A 13,753-nucleotide genomic window follows, 5' to 3' on the forward strand; every position below is an offset into this window, starting at 1 on the left:
CTGTTATATATATACCAAATTAGGTTCATAAACTCTACCAAAAAAGAGTCAAGACTCTTCTTTGATTCAACCTTGTGGGGATTGGGACCCACTTACGCAGGCCCCCAAATACTGAATATGGGTCGGTCGTAAAAAGGCAAAGCTCTCTAAGACTACTACTACTATTCTCTTCCAAAGTATTTAAGTTGAAATAAAACAAAGTATCTTTTGTTTTTTATTCTTTCCAATTTTAATTATTTCTTACAAGAATTGTACGTTTTATCTAAAAATTAATTAGTGATTAGTGGAGTTACTCATGTTCTTATTAATGGATCAATATTCTTATTTTTTTTCCATGTGAGATAATATACTCCAATATCTCCTCTCACGATAGTGGCAATTTTTTCACTCACAAATCTTGAATCACATGATCACAAGTGACTCAAGTGTCTTTTTGCACTATGTGGTTCTCGTGCGGCTTATCTCACTATTTGGATCTCAATTGTCTTTTTGCACTATGCAGATCTCAAGCATTTTTTTTTTAAGTTGGCTTGTTGATCGATCGATGTGGATCGAATGCCCGCTAGGAAATTGACTCATAATACCATGACAAGAATCATAGAGCTTCATCTGAAAATCAACTGGTGATTAGTGAAGATACACATGTTCTCATTAATGGCTCAATATTCTTACATTTATTCCATGTGAGACAACATACTCCAATAATTTCAATTTATATTCACACCTTGTATTTTTTTTTATATCCATTTATAAAAATCTCTACCTTTAAATTCATCCTACACCTCTCTCCACAACTCTAAACCTTTCTCTCACTCTATCTTTTCTCAGTCTCTTCTCTGAATACCAAAACTATGTGCCACCACAATTTGTCTCCTTCCTTGTGCCACTATGATTCGAACCCACCTAAAACTCTCTCTTATACACCCCAAGAGTCTGATGAACACACCCCTTTTATCACAACTTTAGAATTACAAAATCAAAATCATCAAAATACACATCTTTCTGAGGCTATTTCCGAGGCCAGATGCATAGCCAACGTAGCTCTTTCCATGGTCTTATCTGGGCTTTTGCTTTATTCTCGCTCTCTCATTTCCATACTTTTTCTGGGTCAACTAGGCGAGTTGTCTCTGGCTGGTGGGTTGTTTGTAGGGGTGAGCATCTAAACCGCGGCGACTGACCGCATCGCACCACACTACACCGCAAACTGCGGTGCCAAAAGTGGAATGGTTTGGTATGGTTAGTATCTTAGCTAAACCGCGCGGTGCGGTGCACGATTTGGTGGTGTGAAATTTTGGTTTGCACCACACCGCACCGTATACTTACAAATATGTTAAAAAAAAAGTAAACTTTATACATATACCATTTTTTAGTAACCCAATCTAAAATTAGGAGCCCACTTATATTAGGGTATAACCTTATTCTCTAACACATCATACACGACAACAACCCATTCCTCTCTCATCTCATTTGCGCCTCCTCCCTATCACCTCTCTATCTCACACATATTTTTTAACACACTTACACCGTGGAAAACCATCCAAACCGCACCGCAAAAAATGGTTTGGTTTGGTCAGTTTGGTGCAACGAAATCACACCGCACGGTGTGTTCTAGCTACTACACCGCACTTGTGGCATGGTGTATTAATTAAAAAGTGTTCAAACCGCTCAAACCACACCATGCACACCCCTAGTTGTTTGCCATCAGATTTTCCAACATTACAAGGTACTCTATTTTGTCAGGACTCACTATGGGGATGGAACCCATTTGTGGCCAAGGTTTTGGAGCAAAAAGGCTCAAAATTCTTCGGCTTACCTTGCAGAGAACAATGATTTTGCTTCTGTTGACTTCTGTCCCCATAGCCATTTTATGGTTTAATATGAGGAAAAATTGCTACTTTTGGTCAACAGGATGATATAGCAACCATAGCTCAATCTTACATACTTCTCTCTCTCCATGATCTTATTGCTCAATCGATTCTACACCTTTTTAGAATCTACCTCAGAACTCAATCCATAACGCTCCCTCTCACCTTCGGTGCCAAACTTTCGATTATTCTCCACATTCCCATATATTATTTTCTCGTCTCTGTTCTCAATATGGGTATTAAAGGGATCGCCTTGAGTGGGGTTTGGACAAATTTTAACCTAGTGGGATCATTGATTGTATATGTTGTAATCTTAGGTGTGTATAAGAAAACATGGGTTGAGATTTCCTCGGAGTGTGTTCAGAGCATGGAAGTCTCTTTTGAGTTTCGGTTTGTCTCGAATGGTGGTGGTATGAGTTCATGATTTTATTGTGTGGGTTGTTGCTTAATCCTCAAGCAATCGTTGTTTCAATGGGGATTTTGATCCAAACCTGTAATGCCCCAAATTTCCTAATAAGGTTTAGGACCTTGATTAGGAGGTCGGGAGGGCCATAATTGATTTATTATGTTATTAAATGATAATATGCATGTTTAGGTATATTAAATATGCATGTGAACTCATTTTTGAGTAATTGGGTAATTATCATATTTTGGTCATTTCGGGCATATTTGGCATCTATGTGATATGTGTGGGGTGCTTTATTATTGTTTGGTTATGCTAGGGTTACTCAGCACAAGACGACCCTAGGAGGTAAGCTAGTGGGAAAGTCACAACGGGATTTATTATTGACTTGGAGTGATTCAAGGGGTAATTTGAGCATTACCAGGTTATTGGGTAATGGGAATTAATATTTGGTGATAAATTGGGAGTTAGTAAGTTAGGGGGAAATTCTGGAGGTTTTGACTATTTTGTCCCCGGGGTGTTTTCGAGACCCTGAGTGTTAGGATATGGTTGAGGCTACTTAAGCTTGAAGTAACCTTTTAAAAGAATAAAAAGAACGTTTTGTACGTTCTCTCTCCCTCTAAGTTTCCTTTTCGTCTCCCCATCACATTTTCGAAGGTAACTTGAGTTCTAGGACTTGGATTCAAGCGAGGATCGAGGCATAGCGATCCTAGGAAATATTAGAAGCTTATTATCTAGAGGATTTAGTTAGAAACAACTCAATTGAAGGTAATTCAAGATTTAAGTTTTAAGTTTTTAAAAGCTTTTAAGCTTGAATTGGATTTTGTGTTTTGATGTGTTTTAGGGTGATTTGAGACTTGGGTTTTATGGGTTTTGGATCATGGGGATGTTTGGGAACTTTGATTTTGGGATTTGGAGATGTTTGGATAGGTTTTTGGAATGTTTTAAAAGTGGAAAAATGAAGAAAAGTGGCTGGTGCAAAGTTGGGCCGCGGCCCTGTTCTTGGGCGCCGCGGCCCTAGCTTGATAAAGGAGGAGGAGGCTCTGCTAGGGGGGCAGGCCGCGGAATAGTCCTTGGAGGGTCGCGGCCCTTAAGGGAAAAGTTGCCCAAAAGTGTGTTTTTGTGATGGAAACTTAACTCTAAGGGCCTGGGATCGATCCTACTACTTAGTTGAGTGGGATTCGATGTCCTGGAGGCTTGGGTTGGATTTGGAAGTATTTATCTACTCATTTTGAAGAGATTTTATATTATGGTTGTGATTAGGTTATCACTAGAGACTTGGAATCAGGGTCGTGCTTGTGGCTCGTTTAATGGTAACCTGTGCGTGGACCAAATGTAAGAAAAATGCACCCCATATGTGACATGCATGATTATTCTTGATGCATGTTGGATGTTTAAAGGTAAACATTGATAGCATATTGAATGTTTAGCAATCTTGCTCATTTGCATATGGTTATTATTGAGGCATGTTGGATGATTAAGTGTGATGCATGTGGTGCACAAGAAACATGTGATTAGGGCATGCTATGAATATTGAATATGAGATTGTTCAAAGCTTGAGCCTCTGTGTGTATGCATGATCTTAATTGTGCTAGTAATTGTTAAGTAAGCATGTTGAATGCCCTGTATTTGGATATTAAACATATGATATATGTTGGTAGCATTGCTTGCTTGTGCATGGCCCTGATCACTCAGATTTGGCATTGGTCGTGTGTTACCGACCTGGGAGCCAGTAACGGCATAAGCGTCATGAACGCTGGGCCGATTAAAGATTAGATCTAATCGACATTCTGCATTAGATGACTCAACAAGAGCATTAATGTCAGACCGACCTCAAGTTCGATGAAAACTAAAAGCGCTTGTGTGACTTACCCACCAGTCACTCATCTGTTTTAGCTAGTGACTGCCCATCAGTCACTCATCTGATAGAGCCATTGCAGGAAATCCCAGGTAACAGTTTCGTTACACGGCTATGGACACTGAGCCCCGTAGTGACTTGCTTGTTAGTCACTCAGTATGGTTAACAGAACCTCAAAGTGATATTCACTCATCTGTTCAGGGCTTTAAGCTCTGTATGATCATTCTGATCATCATTTGCATGGCTTTGGGTGTTGACTTGCTTGTCAGTCACCCAGTATGGTTTACCAGAACCTCTAGTATTAAATCACTCATCTGATTAGGATTGACTTGATAGTCATCTAATCAGAAGGGCATGATTTCTTATCCTCGATACCCCAGCATTGTTTGAACTTATTTGCATGCTTGAATAAAGCTATGTTTGCTAGGCATGCCAGATATGATTTGATATCATAATATGATTGTTCATGAGCATATTGAGTTTTCTTGCTAGGCTTCGGCTCACGAGTGCTATGTGGTGCATGTAAAGGCAAAAGAAAGTTGGACCATCCTTGAGTTTGAGAGCTTAGGTGACGATGTGTACATATACAGCTGCTAGACCGCCACGACCGAGGTTTGAAGGAAAGGAACTAGGGTTAAACCCTGTTTTACCGCTTAGTTCGGCTGGTTGTGAATATTTTATTGTAATAAACCTTTAAATTATATTTTTTGGGATCCCAATGTATACAGTAAACGTTCTAGTGAAACGTTATATCCTAACAAAACTTTTTAATTCCTAAACCGCTAATCATACTTAGTTACACGTTTATGACCAAATGACTCAATAAGCGAGTTTAGCACTATTTACAATGTGCACCGTAACGGTCCCTGGAGCTTAGAGCGTTACAAAACCACAACTCTAATGTACATTTTCTCGTCTTCTTTGAGTATTGGTGTTTCAACAAGGGTTGGGAATGAGCTCGGTGCAAACCGTCCCCAAAAGGCTAAACTTTTTGCCATCGTTGGCCTATATTATACAGCTTTGTTATGGGATTCTCGGCATTGTTGTTTACTATAATGGTTAGGAAAGTTTGGGCCACTATGTTCACACAAGACGTTGAGATCATTGCATTGACATCAATGGTTTTCCCAATAAACGGTCTTTATGAGCTTGGAAACTACCCTCAAACAACGAGTTGTGGCGTTTTGAGAGGCACAGCTCAGCCCTCTCTCGACGCTAATATCAACTTGGGTTGCTTCTACCTTGTGGGAATGTCGGTTGCTATTTGGTTGAGCTTTTATGTAGGGTTTGATTTTACAGGAAAATGGCTTGGTCCTTTGGCTGCTGAGAGCTCGTGTGTGATGACCATGTTGTTTGTTTTGACTCGAACCGATTGGGAACTTCAAGCTCAAAGAGCCAAGGAGCTCACTAGGAGTGTCACGATTGAAGAAGATGATCATGATCATGGTGATGAAATTAAGGATTGAGTCTAATAATAATAATAATAATAATAATAATAATAATAATAATAATAATAATAATCATAATAATAAACTCTCAAGTGTGACTTATTTGTGTACTTCTTTTAGACCTACTACATCAACCAAAATTTTGGAAATTGGAGGGGTCATACTCATAATTCATTTCATTATGATTCTTAATGGGACTCTTTTCTTCTTTTTTAACTCTAAAAAAGGTTCTTACATTTAGAGGTGATAAGTAGTAGTAGAGGGGACACACATGATATCCTTATAACGATAGATAGTCTTTTGTTTTATGCATTGGTTTTCTCTCATCAGAAAAAGTAGAAACATTAATCCAAAGTTGTCATTTTTATTCATTAATAATTGATTATTGTCTCTTGTTCTCTTCTAACTATATGTGTGTTTTCGACAGCAAATAAACATAACAAAAAACAAGACCCCAAAATATTTTTCATTATTTATGACTTGTCTTTTTTATCCTTTGCTTTTCTAACCCCTAATAAGATAGAAATCATTAATTGGGTTAGCCATTTAGTTTGAATACAACAAAAGTAACATCTTTTTGCTTGTCATATATGAGATGTATCTACAGTAACTAACGTATGGGATACTTAACAATGAATACCTGAATTTGGCATTTATATATCATGTACACTAAGATCATCAACAAACTATAACATAAGAAGATACATACCATATGCCTATGGGCTTTGCTCATCCAAATTCAACTTCTATATTTCAACTTGCAAACACCCCCTCATAGTTTTTCTAATTTTCATTCACCTCCACATACCATTAGACCACTATGGTTAGAAAACTCCAAAATTCTAATATGCTCACTCTTGAAGACAAAATGAGCTACAAATTTTGATGAATTCAACTATTATTTTTAAGAGAAATTGTCAAAGTATTACACGTGGCAGTGAGACACAAAAAGTTGTATCTTCCAAAACACATACATTGTATAAGTAATCACTACATAAAAACCAAGCTTAAGACTGTGGATGACACTGATTTTGATTGCTGACCTGACCTTATATATAGCTGGATAAAGAATAATAATAATAATGTGTATGTAACTATATATATAATCTATAAAATAAGGTTGACTAATAAATTATATATTTAACTAGACCGGTTTTATTTAAATGTTTTGTCTTAAAGGATTGAAACTGCTTCTTAGTTATTGGAGACGTAAGTACGTTTACCATTACAAAAGAATTATTATTATTATTATAAAAAAAAAATTATACTTAAAATTAACAAATTGATTAAAGAGAATAATACCTTATTAACTTTGTATTAGTGGCCGCTTTAAACGCCGCCGATCGAGAAAATTGTTTAGACCTTATCTGAATTAGCCAAATTGTATTTATAATTAGTGGTCTGTGCGCCGGCTTAAGCTATTCCACTTAAATTTGTCTTGTAATGCAGTCCAATGTCTATTCGTTTTAAACGTCTGATTAACTATATATATATCTAATTAAGAATTATTATATAAAAATTATATGAATTTGCTTAACTAAAACAAACTTATCTACCCTCTCTCTTTATCTACATATATATATTAATTTATATACTAAGTTTCTTAGATCAATGTGAATGGTATGGGATGGCCGAAAGCCTATAAAGAATATTTCTTTTATATAAAAAGACACGTAATTAGAATAAAAAAGTTTTTGGTCCAATTAATGGCAGCAGTCGGATATAGTGGCATGCACCACTGTTCACTACAAATAAAGGTAATCTTTAGTGACAACTTTTTAGTCACAACATATATTTTGTGTGACTAAATGCCACTTTTAGTAATAACAAAAAATTACTTCTGACTAAAAAGTCGTACTTAATCACAAGTTGTCACTAATGTAGTTTTAGTCACAACCTATTATTTTTAGTGATAAAGTTTGTTGTGACTAAATATACATTTAGTGACAACAAATTATGATCTTTGTAACTAATACTTTTAGCCACGGACTTTTTAGTGATGACATAGATATAATGATTTTTCCTTAGTCACAAATTTTTTGATTTTAGTCACAAAATTTGTTGTGACTAAAACTAAGATTTTTTGTAGTGGTTGAAGAGGAGACATCTATTTTTTTTAGGGGTTGGTATAGCTTGACTTGATATAGATAAATATTATATATATATATATACAATTAAACACACATATAGCTTTTCTATATGTATATACATATAAAAATATACATTTATTTTATATTAAAAAATTAGATGAAGTGGTTTTTAGCAATTCTGAATGCTACCGATTGAAAGCAATTACCTCTCTCTTAAATATTTCTTATCAAAATATGACAATAGAAGAATAACAATTATAAATAAAAAAAAGTGCATCCGAATCACTATTTAGTTTTGATTTTGAATTATTTTATTTGTTCTCAGTACAAATAAATGGGTTTTTGCCTATGCGTTTAGAAAAAAGCCGGAAAAAGTAACTTTTTCCAGCGCAATTCGCCAAATATGCCTACAAAAGTTGAGTCATTTAAGGGCGTGCTCTCTTGTCGGCAATTATTGCTCTATACCAGCGCAATTCATAAATGTGCCGACAAAATGTACTTTTAACGGTGCATCTCTTAAGTGCACCGACAAAAGCTAAGAACTTTTTCTGAGACCACTTTCGTCGGCGCAATTCATAAATGTGCTGGTAAAAGAAGAAAACTTTTACCGTTAACACTTTTGCCGGTGTATCTCTGAAATGCACCGACAAAAGTATGAAAATTGTGGCGATAGATGTATATTTTCGTCGGAAAAAGTATGAAACAATAAAAAATCAATTTTTTTTTTATATATTTCTTGAAATATTTAATTTTTTCACTAATCCCTTTCAAATTAATGAGTATTGTAGACCATTTTAGACATAAATTGGTACGACTAAAGATGTAGTATATGTCAACTAAATTCATAATTATCCTCATATCTAAAGCTTATCCAATTCCATTTTGAATGACATGGAAGTTTAATGAGCACCGAATTCGATAAAGTCTCATTATATTTTCGAGAACAATTTTTGGAAATAAGCTACAATATCAAATAAAGAAATTAAAATTCACATCGAACAATAACATGTAAAGTTGTGAAAAAAGAGTGTTGACGAGCATTTTGGTCAACGACACTGAGTCAATATAAACGAAAGAAACGAATTTAATGAATTGAAATCACGTGAAATGACACAAAGAATTTATAGTAGTTCGGCCCCAAGAATTAGTGATGGCCTACATCCACTTGCACTTTTACTAATCAAGAAGGTCTCAGACTCAAAATCAAGAAGAACAAGGTTCAACTGAGTTTCCTAAGCCTGAGAGAAAATACAATTCGATAGGGATTTTGTATGTAAAGCGCGCCTCCTATAATGACTGTGAGAGAACTCTATTTATAGAGTCTCTTAATGGGCTATGGGCTCTACAAAATAATCTATGTCCTACACGTGTATTGTGGGGGATTGTTACAATTGATTAAGATTCAAATAATACTGGAAAAATACATTCAAATATCAGTTGCATAAATATCTTGGAATATTTTGTAATATCTCGCGAAATCTGAATCTTCAGGTTTAAATAAGTTGTTCTTTGAGCATTATTTGGGTTAAAATTTTGACCTCACTCATGAAGTATTACCAGTTATCTTCTCTTCGAGCAAATTGTAGCTCTTCGTGCTAATTGTGTCTTACTCGAGCAGCTATCTTATCTCGATCAGCTCTCAGAATTTGATGTCGTTTACTGCCACATGTCCTCTTCAAATGTCATGTCACCATGTCCAAATTAGGTTTAAACATTCGCCCCCGAGTTTATCCTGGTATGACCAACACTTGATAAACTTGCATGGTACGACTGGGTTGGCTCTCCTTCAAATTCGGACACATTAAAACTCGTAGCATCACTTTTAAAGGCAATGATCACACCTCCTTGGTAAGGAAACTGACGACCTTATAGGTTCCCTATGCCTTCTGACACCACGTTTAGAGGCAGCAATGGCAGTACTTTTTTGGAAAAAAATAAGCAACGTTTCAATTTCCCATGCGTCTGAGGTCACATCAACCCAAAAACTCATGATGAAGTTTCTCCTACGACGTCAGTTGCTCGCGTGCGAGCCATGGGCCTACAAATAGTCTTGTGTTTGTTTGTATTAAATGATCAAATCAAAGGTACGCAACATAATATATGAACCCATTTTAATAAATATTATACCAGTCAGGATCATACACATATATAAATATGAAATCACATACAAATAGATCAGGGATTATCTCTTGTAGCCTATCAAGTGTCCTTGAGTCTTTTTGTATAAATCAACGATCTTCCTATCCATTGTTCTGAGATCTCACACCCTGATCTTCTAGATCAATCCTCAAGCACACAAGGACATGTGTGGGCACGTAGGATTCAAAAGGTTAATTTATGTGACTCCCTAGATGTACTCAACACATGAGATCTTGAGAGTTTTTGACATAGTAGATGTTTGGAATAGTTTTAAGGTTTAGAGAAAACTATCGCTTTAGAGAAAGAATCTAATAATTAAACATACATCTGAAAAATCATGTATATCAGATTCCTAAAGATATTTAATATAATCAAATAATCTTTAATTAAAATATAATTCAAATTAAAAACTAATTAGATATTTTCATTTAATTATTTATTTAAATCATATTTAAAAAGAATAATTAAATAACTGATTAAACAAACTTATTTTAAATTCAAAATTCAAATCCCATGGATAAAAATCCATGATGCTAGGTGTTGTACCATGATTTTAGTACGAGTCCATGCACTCAGCTTGGGTACAGCTGGCTGATAAATATACGGAGAAATAGCCAAGAATGATATCTGCTTTTATCCACATGCACAACTTGAGATTCATAGTGGTCATATGTGGTGTAATGCGTCCTGAGTTTATCCCGAACTAAGGATGCAATAGCTGTCGAAGCACGAGCTTGGAGGAGATATCTAGCTCGTGGTAATTCTAGCATATTGCATACCCGCGGATCCCCAGAGACTCAGGCTCCCTTTATACGTTTATTTATGACCAGGTTGTCATATTAATTATCCGAGATAGTGAGAACCTATTTGTTGTATTATCAAATCATATCCCAATATAAATGGGAATTATTTGTATTAAATGTAATTATTATGTAAATGCGTGATTGAATCACGCGGTTACTCAAACCTGTCTATGGAATTCCCTTATAAATACTAGGAATGTTGGACAGGAAAAGAGGGACCATTATTCTGTAATACCAAAAACTCTGCCAAAATAGAGAGAGAAACAGCAATAATATTGACTCGTTGATTAGGTGGATTTTAACCACTGAACCACATAAAAGTTATGTGTTCTTGAGTGAATTCATATTATTATTCCTCACTGTTTACTATTAAGCACTAATCTGCTTATTATTTCTTGATACACTGTTGGCGAAAAACCGCGTCAACAGTTTTGGTGCTTTCATTGAGAGCAAATTAGTGCTCCATCAAAATCCAAGTCGATTATCATCATGGTTGTAATGCCCCGAATTCTCCGTTGTGTTTAACGGCAGTAGGCCGGGAGGGCCATACCTGCTTAATTATGTTATTGATTGATAAAATGCATGTATATGTTGATTCTATTATGATATGATGTAAAATGCATGCATGAGAGTCCATATTTCTTATTATAGGGGTGTGATGGTAATTTGGCCTGTTGAGGGTAAATTGATTATTTGTACGCATGTTGGTGATATATTTTGAGACCACATTATGATGTGGGTTTTTTCGAGCCATTTGGCATGAGACGATCAAGGAATGTTAATTATCGGTTTGGTCATAACAAGCTTAAGCTCGGGGCTCGGGGTGAGTCTCGGGGTGTTTTTATGGTTAGAGTGTTACCGGGCATTAAAGGGTAACGGGATGTGAAATATTGGTGTTTGAGAATATTGAGATTAGCGGGAATTGGGAAGCCTTAATTATCATTAACGGTGTAGGTGGAAAGTGCCAAAATTACCCTTGAGGTGGTTTAGGAAGCTTTAAAAGACCTAGGGGTATTTTAGTCTTTTGGCTTGGATATATATGATGTTTAGATGGCTGTAAAAACAGAACCAAAAACAGAGTTTTCTTCTTCTCCTTCCCGTACCTTCTCCTTCCTTCATCTTCCTTGTGAATTTTTGTGATCTTGTTGAGGATTTGAGCTTGGGAGCTAGGCCTTGGTACTTTGGGAGAGTGTTCCACTGTGGTAGAGCACCATAACCTGAACTTGAGGTAAGCTTTTAGCCATTAGTTTCCATGTATGCTCTGTTTTCGTTTTAAGATTTCAGCTCTAGATTTTGGTGTGGAAAGTTGGAATCAAGGAGAGTTTATGTGATGTTTTACTTGGGTTATGATGAGGGAGAGCTATGGATGAGGTTTGGAGGTTTAAATGGGTGTTTGAAAGAGGTTTGGGTGGTGTTTAAATTGGGTCTGAAGGATTGGTTCAAGAGAAAACGGAAGGGAAGAAAAACAAGGGTTTTGGCTGAACTGGAGCTTGCGCCGCAGCATGGTCAGGGTGAGCCGCGGCCCTTGGGGGCTGCTGAGTTTGGGCGCCTCTGTTTGAGGGGAGGGCCACGGCATGGCCAAGGAGGGCCGCGGCCCTTAAGGCATTTTTGGCCAAAATAGTGTTTTAAGCATGAGGATTCAAGCCTAAGGCCTCGGGGTTGAACCTACTACCCAGTTGAGTAATGTTTGATGTCCCAGAGGTTAGGTTTTGGTTTGGGAACCTTTTATTGTTCATTTTATTGATGGAATCCCATAATTTTGTTATGACCAGGTAACCGCTAAAGGAACAAAAAGTTGATCATTCTCAGGGTTGTTCTTTTATTCATTCTAGCTCGAACCAGAGGTAAGAAAACTGCACCCCAAGTGTGACATGCATGGATATTCGTAAGGCAAGTTGGTTATGTAATATGGACATGGATTGAATATAGAATGTTGGGCACATGTTGCTCACTTGTGCATGGCACTGACTTATTAGTCAGATTTGGCAAAGGTGCTAGTATCAACTGTGAAGTTGTGACTCATTAATCAGGTTCGGCAGTGGTACTGGGCACTAGTCACATTGCACTGACTCATCAGTCAGAATTGGCAAAGGTGTTAGTATCAGCTGACTCATTAGTCAGGACGGCCTTAGCGTGGATCACGCAAGCCAACAGAGATTAGATCTAATCGACTATTAGCATTGAATGGCTCAAAGAGCATTAATGCAAGACCGACCTCGAGGGTCGATGAATGAAATAAGCGCTTGGAGGCTAGTGGCTTACTTAGCAGCCACTCTCCCCCACTAAGATTATGTGACGTTCACTCGCTTGTTGGAAAGCTTTATGTTCAGTGTGATTATAATGATAATCATTTGATTTATGAAAAAGTGTTATGTTTTCTTGCTGGGCTTTGGCTCATGGGTGCTATGTGGTGCAGGTAAAGGGAAATAAAAGCTCACCTAGCCTTGAGTGGAGAGCTGATGTGGTGATGTATACATATGCGGCCGCTTGACCTCCACGGCCAAGGAGTCCTCAGAGGAACTAGGGGGTTTACCCTATTTTTGCCGCTTAGGTCGGGGGGTTTGTAAATTTAAACCAGTAATGACCATTTTGTACTGAGAACCACTTGTAAATGTGTTTGTTTAGCTCTGCAGAGCAGTTTGTAATAAAAATCTCCATTTCCTTTTTATTGGGTTTATGCCTTAACCTGTTAATTACGCTTAGAGCACGTTTTTTACCAAAGGACTCAGGTAGTGAGTCAAATTTCTGGTCCACCGTTCACCGTAACTGTTCTGGGGTAGCCAGGGCGTTACAACTTGGTATCAAAGCAATGTCAAGGTTAAGGTTCCTGTAGACTGGCTGGGCATGTACACACATCACTGAAGTCAAGCTCGACTCTTGGTTTGGTAACTCTTTATGTAGTTATGTGCATAACTGCCTAAATGTGGTGCAAATGCTTTACCTATATGCATGAGATATTATGAACTGTTATGTGATACATGTTGAGTGCTGAGTGCCATAAACATGTATCTATTTGTGCATATTGAACGACTGTGGAATATGATAATTGTCTGCTTGTTCTTGGACCGTGAGGCGACAAGAGGTTTAGTTATTACTACCTAACTGGCCGTATTGATTGTTGTTTCAGTAAGGTATCAGTGACAGAAT

The 13,753-nt window shown here is 36.9% G+C and overlaps 1 pseudogene; it reads left to right on the top strand.

The window, feature by feature from the left end:
- The first annotated feature begins 851 nt into the window (after positions 1 to 851).
- LOC133780046 (protein DETOXIFICATION 49-like) lies at positions 852 to 5,592 on the top strand (annotated as a pseudogene).
- Positions 5,593 to 13,753: the final 8,161 nt, after the last annotated feature.

The sequence above is a fragment of the Humulus lupulus genome, chromosome 5 (genome assembly GCF_963169125.1).
Source record: "Humulus lupulus chromosome 5, drHumLupu1.1, whole genome shotgun sequence".
NCBI classification, from domain to species: Eukaryota; Viridiplantae; Streptophyta; class Magnoliopsida; order Rosales; family Cannabaceae; genus Humulus; species Humulus lupulus.